The sequence below is a fragment of the Centruroides vittatus genome, unplaced genomic scaffold (assembly GCF_030686945.1).
Source record: "Centruroides vittatus isolate TY-2023 unplaced genomic scaffold, ASM3068694v2 contig_1168, whole genome shotgun sequence".
In the NCBI taxonomy this organism is placed as follows: Eukaryota; Metazoa; Arthropoda; class Arachnida; order Scorpiones; family Buthidae; genus Centruroides; species Centruroides vittatus.
In genome coordinates this window covers 2,213,324-2,229,613 of record NW_027120749.1, presented here as the reverse complement: position 1 = coordinate 2,229,613, position 16,290 = coordinate 2,213,324, and the positions used below count along the sequence as shown (strand labels likewise).

General features: G+C 39.1%; 1 long non-coding RNA gene across 1 annotated transcript; it reads right to left on the bottom strand.

Annotated features, from left to right (window-relative positions):
• Nucleotides 1-9,209: 9,209 nt before the first annotated feature.
• On the bottom strand, nt 9,210-9,993 carry LOC136981232 (uncharacterized). Its single transcript, XR_010881667.1, has 3 exons — nt 9,929-9,993; nt 9,473-9,694; nt 9,210-9,336 (listed from the first exon to the last, which is right to left on the bottom strand). It is a non-coding gene; the product is annotated as an uncharacterized lncRNA (long non-coding RNA).
• Nucleotides 9,994-16,290: the final 6,297 nt, after the last annotated feature.

The following is a 16,290-nucleotide window of genomic DNA, read 5'->3' as shown; positions in this document are numbered from 1 at the left end:
TCTTAAAAATATTTAAAATAATAAAAAACTTACGTAGGTGAAACTAAGGGTTAATGTCGAGGTGAAATGGAGTTGGACACAAGTTCCGCTTCTGAAACTGAAATTGATAGAACTGTTCTAGTGAGAAACCGTTTTGACGGAACTGTTCGAAACAGCCTAATTTGTTGGATTAAACTGTTTTCTCGGAACTGCTTAGTCTGTCTTAATAGCTGCATAACCATATCTGACGTAAAAGGGGTCAAAGTTAAAATTGAATATGAATCACTACACATTTCAATAAATTTTCGTTTCTAATACTTATATAATGGATTTTAACAAACATAGCCTACATAAATTACTTAGGCATTAGTTAATTCCGGTGTTAAATTATTTTTCTTATTCTTAGCATTTTTATTAACTTTTCATTACGAAAGGAGGCGACCGAGCCTCCCAGAATGTTTCACGGAATGAAATCGACAATAGAAAACATTCTTTTGTATATGGAAGCGGAATAGCAGAAACGAAACATGAAATAACATTATTTAATATTACTTTTAAATAAAAATCAGAAGAAAATTGGATATTGTTAAAATCGGAGCTTTAGCTAAGCCTCTTTTATGCGGCTTGCCGAATCGTGTTCGTTCTCAAAATCTGTTACGTCGATTTTGACAAATCTTTGCCATTTTCCATTAATTGAGGCGAGGAATCTGTTATGTATTTGTTATGTATGTAAACCTCCAGAGGATAACCCACACCGAATTGCCCCTTGACCTAGTTAGGCGACCCCGCACCTCTGACCTTTGTCTTTGTCGTGTTTCTTTGTCTTCGGGCAGTCGTGCGTTAACTTAGACCGAAACATTATTAGCTGTTGTAACACTTAGACCTGGAGGCACAAACGTTACGTTGTATTACCACGCCGTTACGTTCTATTCTAATAAAGTCGTTACAGACAAAATCCTATTTGAATAGGATTTGTCTGTTTGTTAATTTCACATAGGCGTAGTTGATTGTAATGCCTTTTAATTACGTATCCATCGTCGAGTTCAATTAAGTAATGTACACGACCTAGTCATTCAGCAACAATACCATATTTCCAAGGACCGGAAGTTGTGTAATTTCGGGATTGTACACGATTTCCCACGCGATAAAATTTGTAGAATTTCGGTTGTTCGGTTATGCTCCTTTGGGAAGCTTGTGCCTGGGGTTTGAGCAGATCTAATTTTGTTCTTATTTTGTGTCCTAATATTTGTATACGTTAACAGTAATCGTTTATTTTACGGACATAACAATTGGCGACGAGGATGGTACAATGGCGGTAAGGATACAATTAGCGAGAAGAATAAAATTGACGACAAGGATAAAATTGGCAACGAAGACAGAAAGGATATAAAAATGAGTGAACTTACGGAATTAATTTCAACTCTAGATGTGTTTATCAAGAAACTACAGAGTCAGTCAGCGGAGACAAAACCAGAACTATCAGTTCAACGAGTTCGCCAAACGCAAGCCTTAACCTTCGAAACTTACGACGAAACGTCCGAGACCTTTGAAAACTTTTCCCAACGACTGGATAACTTTCTCAAAATCAAAGGACTAACCGGAACAGGCTAACTTCCGACGACCTAAGTTTGCTTTTCTGTGAGAATGGACTAAAGCAGATCATTTTCTATCTATCTATATAAATAAAATATAACGTTCGTTTATTCCTACCGATTCCTTTGAAATTTTGACACCACGTTGCATTCGAATACGCACTTTTTAAATATAATATACATGTCGAAATTCCCCCCCACTGGGGGAGAGGGACAGGATTAAGGCTTACTGTGAAGAACTCGGCTTCTATTTATACTATTTTACATGCGGTTTTTTGCGTTTTTGATTGCGTTTTAATAGGGTACGTCAAGACAATGTACACTAAGAAGGGATTTTTTGAAATTCCCCCCACGGGGGAAGTGTTATACATTTATAATAGATACATTTTGAGCCACAACAACGCCGGGTCAGCTAGGTCAGCTAGTATTAAATAAAAAGTGCATCAAGAGATTGTTAGTGATGAAAATGCATTTTACATAGAAATTTTTGGTAGAATTGTAGTGACTATAACATTTATATTCTTTAAGATCCATACACCTCATACAGAATTGTTAAAGTTACTATTGGAAAATGGAATTTTTACTTTTGATTTTATTGTAATTATCAACATCATGATAAAAAGCTGGCAAAGAATCTTAGACTTTCTTGGCACTCGAACAGGAGGTTAAGGGGATCAGAAAGGAGGTTTGATAATTTTCAATTATACTATGATGTAAAATTTAAATAACAAAAGCTTAAAAGGAGTAATTTGTTAAATAGATGAATTTAACTTTAACTTTGAACTAATGTTTTGATGTTTTCTAAAGTTTATCACAAAAAGTTTTTATATTACAGGTACTCCTCACTTTACGACTGAGTTCCATTCCAACGACTACGCCGTTAAGTGAATTGGTCGATAAACAAGGAGCTTGCGCCGGGAATACAGGACCATTGTAAAATTATAAAAATTATGCAACAAACTTCAAATTTATTAATAAACTCCTATAAACATCGGGTTGTAAACATAACTCTATCATAAACCTTATAACCGGTGAAAGTCTATTTAATTTTCTACGGCGAACGTTTTCGGACTCCACTCTGGGTCCATTCTCAAGCCTAATTCTCTTCAAAACGGTTTTCGACCAATCGAATACTTATTACTCCGAATCGCGTGCTATTCGAAAATTCAAAAATGTTCCATTAGCTTCTGTAGAAACTTTCCCCGAGAAAACATTTTCCTTGTTCACTTTATAAATCTTAAAAATGTTCAAAACTCTTTAATAAAATGTCCACCAGTTTCTTTCCTTTACTCCGTATTTTCTTTTTGCAGTAGGGCCTGCCATGCTAGTGATAAATTCACTTCGTCTTTTACATTGATTGGCTGGGATGATTGGAAGGCCTTATAAATTTCAATCTGTTGCAATCTGTTGCAATGGATGGCCACGTGCAGGATTAAAAAGCAAAGGTTCGATGCAAGTGTATAGATTAAGAGAGGATCTTAGCAGAACTATGAAATGGTTTCAGGTGAACAATATTACAATACTTAGAGCTGATAAGAGTAGGGAGTTTGTAGTTATGAAGAGAGAAACCTACGAAAAGGAACTAAGGGGATACATTAACGACACCAAATGCGATAACTCCAACACAACAAGCAAACGCCCTAGCTTCCTTTTTCGGGCGAGCGCGTCCGACGGGTTTTTTCGCTCCTCTAGGGACCCCTCGTCAGAGGCCTCTCATAATTGATGATAGTCTATTCAATAAGATAGAACTCTACAGGGCTCTTCGCAAGATCAGATCAACTACTCCAGGTCCAGGCGGGGTGAGGGCTCTAGCGTTACGGTCTCTCTCCTCCGTGGGCCTCTCTATCTTACTGGACCGTTTGAACGATATCTGGACCTCTGGGACCTGTCCCCGAGATTGAACTTCAGCCATCATTATTTCAATAGCAAAACCAGGCCGCTTAGCGACGTCTTGCTCCTCGTATCGGCCCATCTCCCTAACTTCCCACATCACCAAACTGTTCGAACGGATGGTTCTGTATCGTATCTTGAACCTGGTCGTACATACCGACTTTTTCCATAGTCATCACTTTGGCTTTCTTCCATACCGAGGGGTGGAGGAAGCGCTAGTGGTACTACACCATCATATAGCGGTAGCCCGAGCGAGACGTCATTGGGTGTACCTGGTCGTCCTCGATTTAGAGGGGGCCTACGATTCAGTGTGCCAGGAGAGGCTCCTGGCAAAACTGGAATATTTTGACATCAGAGGGAAGTTGCTTACTTGGATCTCATCGTTTCTCCGCAATCGTACATTCCAAGTCCGCTGGCGGGGTGTTTTATCAGCACCTCACGCCTTTCAGCATGGTGTTCCGCAGGGAAGCGTTCTCGCCCCTGTCCTTTTCACTTTTTATATGGTGGACCTATGGACAGCACTCCCGGCCAATGTAACGGCAAATCTCTACGCTGATGATCTTTATCTTCTAACCACAAGCACTAGCCCTACCCAAGCCGCTTGCCGCATCCAGATGGCTCTTCACCACCTCGAACACTGGGCAACAACATGGAGCCTGTCATTCTCAGCCACCAAAAGTGCAACTATAGATTTTTCTCCGAAAATCCACCGCCTACCTATAGCACTGTCTCTAAACACGGGAATCATTCCCCAACGTTCGCCATTACGTATCTTAGGTATTTATTTTTCTCAGACCTTTACGTGGCGTGAACATGAAATCTTTCTGCGAACGAAACTGACTCACGCAAGCTCCTTATTAAAATATTTCGCCTCGCGCCGGAATGGCGCCAGAAAAGTTGATTCTTCGTCTAGTATACATGGTTCTAAGTCCTACGGCAACCTTCGGCGCTCCTCCTACCACGATTAGTCGTATCGAAAAACCAATACACACCGCTCTTCGCGCGGCGTTGAGTGTTCGTAAGTCCACCCCCTTACATTCCGTTACAGACAAAAGTACGCCAAAGAGCGATGTCCCACGCCATCGTCCAAATCTCCACAGGTCCGTTTAGCTCAATTTTTCTCACGGCACCCTGTTTGGAATATTATCATTGGCGCCTGTACCAGCGTCCGTACGTGCCCGGGTTTTATCCCATCTCCGCCGAGAGGGTCTGCCAATGACACGCATCTATCGGCAAAGGCATATGGCTCCGAGCACAGTTAGTGTTCTTCCTCATCTTTGCCTCGATGAGTTATCATTTTCTACTATTGACCCTCCGGAGGTCAATTGCGCACGTTTTCAGGAGCTTCTGGAGTCCTCCTGGCAGGGCAAATTCCTCTTGGGGGCAGATGCCTCCAAATCCAGTACCCGTACGGCGATAGGAGTAGTTTTTCCGGCTCGCGAACTCCGGGAAACTTTGCTCCTTCACGAGCACTGTAGCGTATTTGGCGCAGAAGCTCTAGGAATAAAACGAGCATTGCAAATCAGCTCCAGCTTCGACAATCCGACTGTCATTCTCTCAGACAGCAAATCAGTCATACAGGCGGTAGGTAATGTTAATTTTTCACCCCGGCAATAATAATCGACTTAGCAGCCGAAATCAGTTTGCATCCCAAGGCAGTCGAGATTGGGTGGATCCCGGGCCACGTCGGCATTCAAATAAATGAAGCAGCAGACAAGGCGGCAAGAAAAGACAACCCATCCGGCTCCTGGAGACAGCCCCTCATGACACGCGATCTAATCCGGGCCATGTGCGATATTATTATCAACACCTACATCGACTCCTGGTCTACTAGTCTTAGACAAAAAGGTCGGGATCACCTCCGGCCTTTTGTTCCCTGGCCATATTCATACGCCTCGTCTCGCTATGCCGAAACCCTCTTGGCCCGCCTTCGAACCGATACAGCCCCGTTAAACGGGTTTCTCTTTTCCAGAGGTCTTTGTGTCTCTCCCGACTGCCCGAACTGTGGCGCTCCGGAAACATCCCGCCATTTTTGGATTACTTGTCTAAAATATAAGGAGGCCCGTCAAGAACTCGGCCGCACTTTATCAATAGATTTAACAGTAGTCTGAACCCTCACTCCTATTTTCTGGGCTCACGTCGATCTTCCTCCTCGTCAGCACGTGGAAGCTTTAGAACGTTTTATACATCGTTCGAACCGCTTCATATAATCGTTAAGCGGTGTACATCGGAGAAAAGGCCAACAGGCTAAAATCTCCATATAAACTGGAACGAAGAAGAAGAAACCAAAATTACGTGGCTCAACAGTAAGAACTGATAATTCGATTATTGTTCGAACAATACTGTATCAAAGATCTAACAATATTTTGTGCGCGATTAGATAGGCTGGACCATGTATTCTCAACGACGTAAAAGTTGGATAAAGGATCCAATCCACGACATATCCAACTGGTTGACAATGAATCCGGGTGTAAAAAACAAGAACCTAGACGAAACCATTATGGAGTATCTTCACCACCATCCCGATTTAGTGGAGCAATTCGTTTTAGAGAACTTAACGGTCAAAAAAGTGAAAAAATGAATAAGAACTAAAAGCGAGGAATATAACTCTGAAGCCAATCGATGCGATTTGCGTACCCCTTTGGATCTATCAGAGGACATATTGGAACTCGTGAAGCTCGGGGAGACTAAAAGACTGTTGTTAAAGTTTTCTATAGTGCTTCAAGATGCTGTAAAAGCTGACGAGGTACAAGTGGACTTGAATAAAGTGGAAATATCAGAACGCGAAGTGAATACCAATGTTAAAATCGAAAAATACAAGAACAAAAAGATCGTTAAGTTGCGTTTCTGCTCCAATTATCCGTATCACAACTGCACTATCGTATTAAGAAGGCTCGGTAACAGTTTACCCGTCTCTCTGATTGATGAGGACGTGGCGCTGTTCCTGTCCAATTGCTTAGCCACTTGTTTCTTTCTTTACGAATCTAAGTGCGAAGACATAAGAGACGAACTTCTAAGAGAGATATTTTCTCAGATAAGAGCTTTGCTGATGGACGTCGACATGACAAGAAACGTTGCCACCAAGATATTATCCAAAACTCTCCACCTCCTATCGGCGGACAGAATTCACCTCTTCGTCTTCGACGACAAGAGAGACGAATTAATTGCCGAATATTTCGATTCTGGCATCGGCTTCGTTAATTCAGATTTCAGATGCTCCCTAAACGAGGGATGCTGTAGCCTTACTCCCAATAAAGGAAAACCCGTAAGCATCAGTAACAGTGCAGACAATGAGATGATGTTTAATGAAATCAGAGCCACGAACGGAGTAGATGTCAGCCATCTCATCTGCTGCCCCGTTAAGTGCGATGGGAATTTACTTGGCATGTTGCAAGTGCTGAAAGGTTGTTCATCGCCCTTCAGTGCCACAGATGAGGCGATTGCAGAGTGCATAAGTATTTACTGCTCCTTAGTGTTATACGTAGCAAAAACACACACTCAAATACTGGTTAAAGAAAATAAAATAGCTATCAACAAAGAGATGCTCAAATACCACATCCAGCCGTCTCGAGAGGATTTGGAATCGTTGGTAGCGAGATCCTTACCTGAAAATATCGCCCCCGGACATAGAATCCATCGATTTTGCATTCACAAATTACGCAGAACAAGACATTCCCAAGTTACTTATACACATCGCTAAAAATATACTGGGCGATCAACTGTACCCTTTGGATAAGTTTGGATTTGTTTGCCTTGTTGCGAGCTAGTAGCCAATTGTTTACCCCAAACGAAATTCATTTTGGCAACTTGCAAGGAAACTATCAAAAATTGGAAAGAAACTTACCCCTTTGAAGAGCCCTTTAAAATTTGACACGTGTTTTAAATATAATCATTTTTAAAATTCAATCCGTTTACTTCAAAATTGAATTACGAAAGATAATTTATTAAAAAAGTTATTTCATAGTTGGTATATATTGTACAGTACGCGCGCTTCTTTTTGAACAGTACGCTCCCCTTTTGGGCACGGTGTCACGTGACCACAAGTGACGTAGGCGATTCTCTACAGGGCTATATCTCGTGAAGAATCACGCGTAGAAGTATGGTTCCTTTGCCTTTGTTCCCACAGGGAAGGTTACAGTTTGAGGCAGTCGCTACCCCCTCATTCGGAGGGTAAATTGTGCCGAAGACTTTTCTTACGAATAAAATGATTGGTCCAAAACGTTGTTTTCTTGGCCGTCGTCACGATTACGTGATCCGTTGGATATTTTCATTTCAGAAAAGACACAATACGCCCCCTGGTGTGGTAAAATAACTTTACTGCCGTGGTGTTTAGACTCAAATTTCGAAAAAGAAATGAAAAAATAGAAATAAAATAAACATTTTGACTGCGGTTTTAGCTTTTTAATGATAAATAAACATTTAAAATATATTTTAAAATACTTACTGAGCATTTGCCAAGTAGTGTTTACGTATTAAAAAAATATGTTTTAAAACTTACATTATATTCTTGTAATTTTTCAAATAATTTTTTTTCATAAGTTTAATATTTTGTGCTGTTATCTAATATTAAAGAAGCATCAATAATATTATAACCGATAGATATTAATTGATATAATTTATTCTACAGTGTGATCGTAATGTGAGCCTCGAAAGGTCGGAGGAAGTCGGACTGCTCCTTTCGGCAACAGGTCGTTGACCTACTCACTTGTCAAGAATAGCTGTTACGTTTTGTTACGCGTTACGTGAGTGGAGGAGGTCAGCGGAACCAACGACAAGGTGTGGCCGACAGTCGAGTAAAGACACCATTCTTTTACAAAACAAAAGGTTTATTAAAGTCAAAAAATTAAGCTACAATTCTAACTCTCAATTATGCGTAGGGGGACCCCGAGAGAGAGAGTTTACAGATATCATTTCATACCTGTTAAAAATCTCTGAGGAAACTTCGACGTGATTCCGGAACAAGGCACGTAGTTATCCACAAGGCACTTGGTCAAATTTTCGCGACTGCGATGAACAATTATTTTGCGGCTCGTCCACAACACGCTCGACTGGCAGATCGAAAGGACTCCCCCGGGGGGGAAAGAAGCGGGTTTTATAGTTTCGCGGTGGGAAATTATGTCACGAGACCGATTGTTTAGAAAGTGTCATCGGGACTAAAACAATTGATAGAATTGGACGGTAAGTGTAAACTTTACGTCTTTACCGCGTGAGAACGTTTACTTTTAACAGGAAGGGTTATATAATTCCCACGAACTCAGAGGTTTGTTTTATGAGTCATTAGGGGAAATAATTTAGAAAAATCCGATAAACTCCAGATTTCGCAGTAAAGTAGCTCCACGTGGGCGGCGAATGGCGGAGGCTTCGGGAACGAAGTAATTGTTTATTCGAGTCCAGGTATTTATCAACTCGCGTTCGAAATTGTATATGTTCTCTCTCTCGGTTCGGCACGCTTGTAGGAATAGACTCTTCCACTGTTCTGCGCTTTTGTAAAATAGTTCTAACTTGGCTAAATAAATTGTTATTTAATGTTTAAATGCGTAGTGGAGTGCGTCATTTCCGGCGCGTGGTCTCTCTACTTCCTCCTCCATCTAGAACCCGACCGTTCTCATTCGCCACCGCTAGCGCGAGACTTACGTACAGACTTAAAAGTCACAATTCAATTAATACAACACAATCCTAAGGACTTTGGTGTCAATTTCTAATTCGATATGCAATAACAAGGATCAAATCGTAATAAAAGCGAGAATATTCTCATGCTCAAATGTTCTTTATTAATATTTGAATATTCGAATTACAAAGTTTTTGAGACGATCCAACAGAAATTAAAGAAGTGAAACCGGAAGATCGCCGATATTCGGTCCACCTCGGAGTCAAACTGTAAATATTTTAAATTAAAATTTTCACACTTATAAATGGAAGCAAATAGTAATTATCGTATAAATAATTAGAACTAAAGTGATTTTATTCTATAGTAAATGAATAAAATTCTGTTTTATTACATCGGTACCAACCTCCTTCTTCAATTTTCTTTCTTTCAGGGTAAACTACCACCAGGTAGACCATTGGCCATACTTAGCTCATTTCTTAACAGCATCCATATATTTCTCATAGCCTCTAAAAACCACTTTACATAATCTGATACCGGTGTAAAAATGTCTTGTCGTTTCAAGTTAAATTCATCACGACCTTTATTTTCATGTATCGACCTTCGCTACTTTCTAAGAAAATAATGACTGAAAAAAATATATTTTTCTTAATTGACTTTACTTACAAATAGGAACAGCGGCCAGCAAAGGAAACGTTTAAAAATAGCGAATTTTCAGATTATTTTCTAAGAATTCTTACAAAAACGTTTTCGAAAAAGGGCCACTGTGTACAGATGCCCATTGCTGCAAAGTGACCATTATGCGGGTTCGACGATATTAAATTATTATAAAGTACGTCAAAAGATACTTTATAAACGTTACCGATAACGACGAATGTAAACACCAACTTGTACATCTTCGCTTGTTAGTTCTGCTTCCGATTTTCCTGAAGGTTTTTCACCCAAAGAATACTGAAAACACGCAATTCGTACTGCTTTATATAAGAAAAATATGCAATTTAGTCGCAATTTCATTGGTTGAATGACAGCTGCATGTAGATCAAAGTCGACGATGTTGCGCGTGGGAATGCTAAAATGTCCAATCGTGTGACTGTTTATTTAAATTTATATATTTTGCTTCAGTAACTAACCGAATTCCATGCTGTAAACATGCCTACTGAAAGAATATTTCTATGCGTATTGATGAGAAACTAGAAGACTTTTACCGAAAAAATTCACAAGCAGACTGCTCAAAATTTTTTCATACGAATGTTTAAAACATCAAAAGCTCTTTATAAACTTTAATTGCAACAAAATTATTTTTTGAAATTTCTTTTTGTAGAGAAATACGAAACCTTAATAGATATTTCGGGTTCTGTTTCCAGGGATGGACGTAGACTTGTTGTGGCTTTAAGCTGTAATATAAAGTTCAGAGGTTTCGCCAGTGGACGAATGGAGAAACCACTGAACGTCAGTCGTAGGTTCGCGCTTCACTAACGTGCTGACCACGTAAATTTCTGGGGTGTTATTCACGTGTCTAACAGCTAAATAGGAGCCAGTTCCCCCATAGAAAGTCCTACCGGGAGGAACGTCTTCACTTAACAGATACCCGTTGTGTTGAGTTGCCTATTCCATTCATCCTATAACATACAACAGGTTCTTCTCCACAGTGGTGATATTCGAAATATTTAACAAGGGGTTCGCTAGCAGAAAATTTTTCCCTGACAATCACCGACAAATGAAATGGAAGTTTTGAATAGAAATAAATACAATACCTTTTCTTGCAACCGTATATCTAACAATCAGTGGCGTACTTGGAACGTAACGAGCCATGGGTGAAGGGCAGGTAACGATAATATTTTAGGGCTGTCGACCATTTTTTTTTTTTTAGGCAGGCATTTTTTACCGCGAAATGGCGCTTCTGGAAATACACACGTGTCATCATCTCTCGAGATACATTATACTTTTTCTTTCGCTGTCCATAGCCCGACACGTGTTCGACAGCCATCTTGTATTATCTCGCGAGCGTGGCATTCTGGGATCTCTCTTATACTACGTTCGCACACAATCCACGACTCACTTCGATCTCGATTTACCTACAATCTGGATTGTGACTGTCGCTATTCAAACGTCGTGCCGTTCGCACAGGTAATTCGCTTGAGAATAACCCGGCTATTGTAAGCGATGATAAAACTGGCATAACTACTCGGTAAGTCACAAACACCAACACACAAAATGGAAGTTTTGATTAGAAATAAATACTTTATCTTGCCATATATCTAATAATAGACAGATGTCATCGTCTCTCCAAACATCTTTTTTATTTCTTTGCCGATAGCCCGACACGTGTTCTGTAGCCATGTTGTATTTTCTCACGCGCGTGGGATTGTGGGATCTCTCTTATGACTGGATCTAGTTTCAAGAACTCTCTCCAGTCAATCGCGATTGAACGTCGTTTCAGTCGAGATTGAAACGGTCGAGGGTGTTCGCACCAAGGCATAGTCGCTGACCTTGGTCACAATCTAGATTGAAATGCTCGGTGCGAACGGGGTATTATGACTGGATCAAGAACTCTCTTGAATCGATCGCGATTAAACCTCGATTGAAACGGTCGAAAGAGATCGCGCCAAGACATCTCCCTGACCTTGCTCACAATCTAGATTGAAATGCTCGGTACGAACGGGGTATAAGGCTCTAGTTTAGTAGTATTACAGAGTATAATACGCATATTTTAATATATCTTTTTAAAAAAAAAACAAACCCACTGAGAAATGTTCCGTGTGTTTAACACAGTTCGGAAAACTGAAAATTTTAACAACGGGTTCGGGCGAACTTGTGCGAACCCGCGAATCATCTATAACATACAACAGGTTCTTCCCCACCAAGTGATGATATATATAAAAAGTACGAAACTTTACAGACACATATCGCCAGGCATCGTGGGGCCCGACGTTATGTATCATTAGATGTAGTTTGTTTATTTTTCGTGCTGCCGCGCCCTTTGCTAACTAGCTAATGGCTTTAATTGTAGGCCTGACCGAATCCTCAACGGGTATAGGGAAAGGGGATTTTTGTATTCACAGGGAGGAAGGAGAAATATTGACGGGATTACCCAACTCATTACACGGGTGATCTACCATGAAAAAAAGTTTTCTACAACATTGACTGCAATTTATAAATAATTAAAATTAATCATGTACTGTACTTCTTGTATATTTAATTACAATTCTATTTCGTTTTCCTCTAGTTCAAAATTGCCTGGATTCCATGAAGCTATAACGCGCCATTGTTGAGGGGTGTATGCCAATGCTTCAATTTTGCAATAATTGGCATTTCAGTGAATTTCCCCTTTGGTCGACCGGCGGTAAACAGATGAAAGTTAAATGAAATTTAAAAATACGGCAACAAGTTACTGAACTTTCCTGGCGACCTTTAAAATTTTGGTGACGCCATCTGTTACGATATTTTACTTTAAAACATTTTTATAGTTTTAATTCTTATAAAATGGCAAAAAGCTTAATTTTCAGCATTCGATAAGTTTTATGAAAAAAATTCTAAATGCTAATAATAAGTAAAATCGTCATTAAGTCTTTTCCTATTGGAGATACACACGACTGCAATTATCTCCCACTCCTTCGACCTTTAACTACCAAAATTTAATAGCATCGATATCAATAATTCACAAACCTGCCTGCAAAATTTCAGAAATTTTAGATAAAAGACAACTGAGTTATTAAGCTTCAAGGGGAGTGAACAAAATCGTGTCCTATACACACAGAAATCCACACATACATAAAAAAAACACCGTAATCCTTTTGCATTTCTCGACGTTTCAAGGTGTCCTGAGCCCAAAAATGTAAAAATTTTGATGGTCATTTTTTGACCCATCGCCATACTTTCCCTCTTAAATATAACAACCGGAAAAGTAAAAATTCCAATGTAAATAATAACGATGGATAAATCACATATTACGCAAAGAATGCGGAGTAATTTCAACTGAGAACTCTAATTATACACTATCTAAAGAAACATTAGCAGACCAAATGCTGCCAAATCTGGTATGGTGAAAATTGCAACCGTTTGAAAGATATTTACGTAAAACAACTCACCATTACGGTTTTTTAGGCGCTTCAAATCATGAAAATTTTTTTATTTATTCAAACAATATTCTCGACAACTTTCTTTATGACATTTTACGTCTGAAGGTTTTTCAGGATCTATTCAAAATAATAATTTTCAGCCAGAACATCGTGAGTTATACCAGGCCAGCAGTGAGGCAGCCGAATGTCGAGAGACGGGACCGACGTATCCAGAGAGAGAAGACCCGAATCATCCAACTCCTCCGGTTTCTTACAAGATCCGTCAGAGCGATCCACTAGCACCCGGCCATCAGACACGTGGAATTTTTCGGCTGTCGAAATTATATAAAAAGGGGCCAGTTTCCCCATAGAATATCTTTTGAGAGTACTTTACTTAACGTTGTTTGGGAAATTGATACCTAGATAGATGCCAATTTCCCGTACAATGTCCTTTCGGGTGTCATCTCCCCTTCGTAGGTGGCCATGTGTCACGTTTTCGTTAATCCCATCCCATTTATCCTATAATTCCATTCATAGAATCGCTTGTAAATCATATAAGCGATTCTACGAATCATAAAAGGCGAATAATACACTTCAGTCGGTTGCCCTTATACTTAGTATTCTGAGAGGAAAATAAGATATTACAATATTTTTAAGTGTTTATTTAAAATACATGATCTTCACCTGAAATTAGTACAATCTTGTCCCTGTACATCATACTTTTCCGTTAGCGACAGAGTCGTGCCGGTCATCTATCTAACTCCTTAAGGGGAGAAGATTTTTGAATTGAAATAACGTGTGACTTCTGGTCAAAAGCAGATGTTTGTATATAGTTAAACGAGGCCTTCTTCTTCTCGTGTCTCGTCTTTCATCCATCTAACTGATTTCTCGAGAGTAAACAAATACATACGGAAGACAGTGGAAATTTATGCGTCTAGAATTTATTTAAATTGCTGCCCAATGAATTCATAAATTTAACAAACATTGGCGAAGTCTTGCACCTGCCAACGTTGACAACATTCATTAAAAGTTCGCAATTAACTGACGGAGTTAACAGCTGCGTGACCACATCCCATCGCATTTGAACAGTAGACACAGAAAAATATTTTTAATAATAATAAATTTTTGAAAATTTCGTATTTTTCTTAATTATTTCTTAAAGTATACACAAGAATGCGATTTTATACATTTTACATTAAAAGATTGTGTAAATCTTATTCCAAGTTTCCTTATTAAGAAAGACGTTTCCTTTGATAAGTTGAATATGTATTTTCAGCTGCAATTTACAATTTGCAGACGTATACATTTCCACTGCCACGTGTCTGTCTGTCTATTGTCTGAGTGTGTCTGCCTGTACTTCGTTAATCTCGAGAAGAGAGTTAGATAGATGTAAATCAAAACCGGTTCCGACCGGAAATTTAGTATATAGTTAATCGGAGTCTCAGGTCCCTAAGCTTTCCATATTCGGTTTTGATTTACATCTATCTAACTCCCTTCTCGAGATTAACGAAGTACAGGCAGACACACTCAGACAATAGACAGACAGACACGTGGCAGTGGAAATGTATACGTCTGCAAATTGTAAATTGCAGCTGAAAATACATATTCAACTTATCAAAGGAAACGTCTTTCTTAATAAGGAAACTTGGAATAAGATTTACACAATCTTTTAATGTAAAATGTATAAAATCGCATTCTTGTGTATACTTTAAGAAATAATTAAGAAAAATACGAAATTTTCAAAAATTTATTATTATTAAAAATATTTTTCTGTGTCTACTGTTCAAATGCGATGGGATGTGGTCACGCAGCTGTTAACTCCGTCAGTTAATTGCGAACTTTTAATGAATGTTGTCAACGTTGGCAGGTGCAAGACTTCGCCAATGTTTGTTAAATTTATGAATTCATTGGGCAGCAATTTAAATAAATTCTAGACGCATAAATTTCCACTGTCTTCCGTATGTATTTGTTTACTCTCGAGAAATCAGTTAGATGGATGAAAGACGAGACACGAGAAGAAGAAGGCCTCGTTTAACTATATACAAACATCTGCTTTTGACCAGAAGTCACACGTTATTTCAATTCAAAAATCTTCTCCCCTTAAGGAGTTAGATAGATGACCGGCACGACTCTGTCGCTAACGGAAAAGTATGATGTACAGGGACAAGATTGTACTAATTTCAGGTGAAGATCATGTATTTTAAATAAACACTTAAAAATATTGTAATATCTTATTTTCCTCTCAGAATACTAAGTATAAGGGCAACCGACTGAAGTGTATTATTCGCCTTTTATGATTCGTAGAATCGCTTATATGATTTACAAGCGATTCTATGAATGGAATTATAGGATAAATGGGATGGGATTAACGAAAACGTGACACATGGCCACCTACGAAGGGGAGATGACACCCGAAAGGACATTGTACGGGAAATTGGCATCTATCTAGGTATCAATTTCCCAAACAACGTTAAGTAAAGTACTCTCAAAAGATATTCTATGGGGAAACTGGCCCCTTTTTATATAATTTCGACAGCCGAAAAATTCCACGTGTCTGATGGCCGGGTGCTAGTGGATCGCTCTGAACTTGTAAGAAACCGGAGGAGTTGGATGATTCGGGTCTTCTCTCTCTGGATACGTCGGTCCCGTCTCTCGACATTCGGCTGCCTCACTGCTGGCCTGGTATAACTCACGATGTTCTGGCTGAAAATTATTATTTTGAATAGATCCTGAAAAACCTTCAGACGTAAAATGTCATAAAGAAAGTTGTCGAGAATATTGTTTGAATAAATAAAAAAATTTTCATGATTTGAAGCGCCTAAAAAACCGTAATGGTGAGTTGTTTTACGTAAATATCTTTCAAACGGTTGCAATTTTCACCATACCAGATTTGGCAGCATTTGGTCTGCTAATGTCTCTTTAGATAGTGTATAATTAGAGTTCTCAGTTGAAATTACTCCGCATTCTTTGCGTAATATGTGATTTATCCATCGTTATTATTTACATTGGAATTTTTACTTTTCCGGTTGTTATATTTAAGAGGGAAAGTATGGCGATGGGTCAAAAAATGACCATCAAAATTTTTACATTTTTGGGCTCAGGACACCTTGAAACGTCGAGAAATGCAAAAGGATTACGGGTTTTTTTTTATGTATGTGTGGATTTC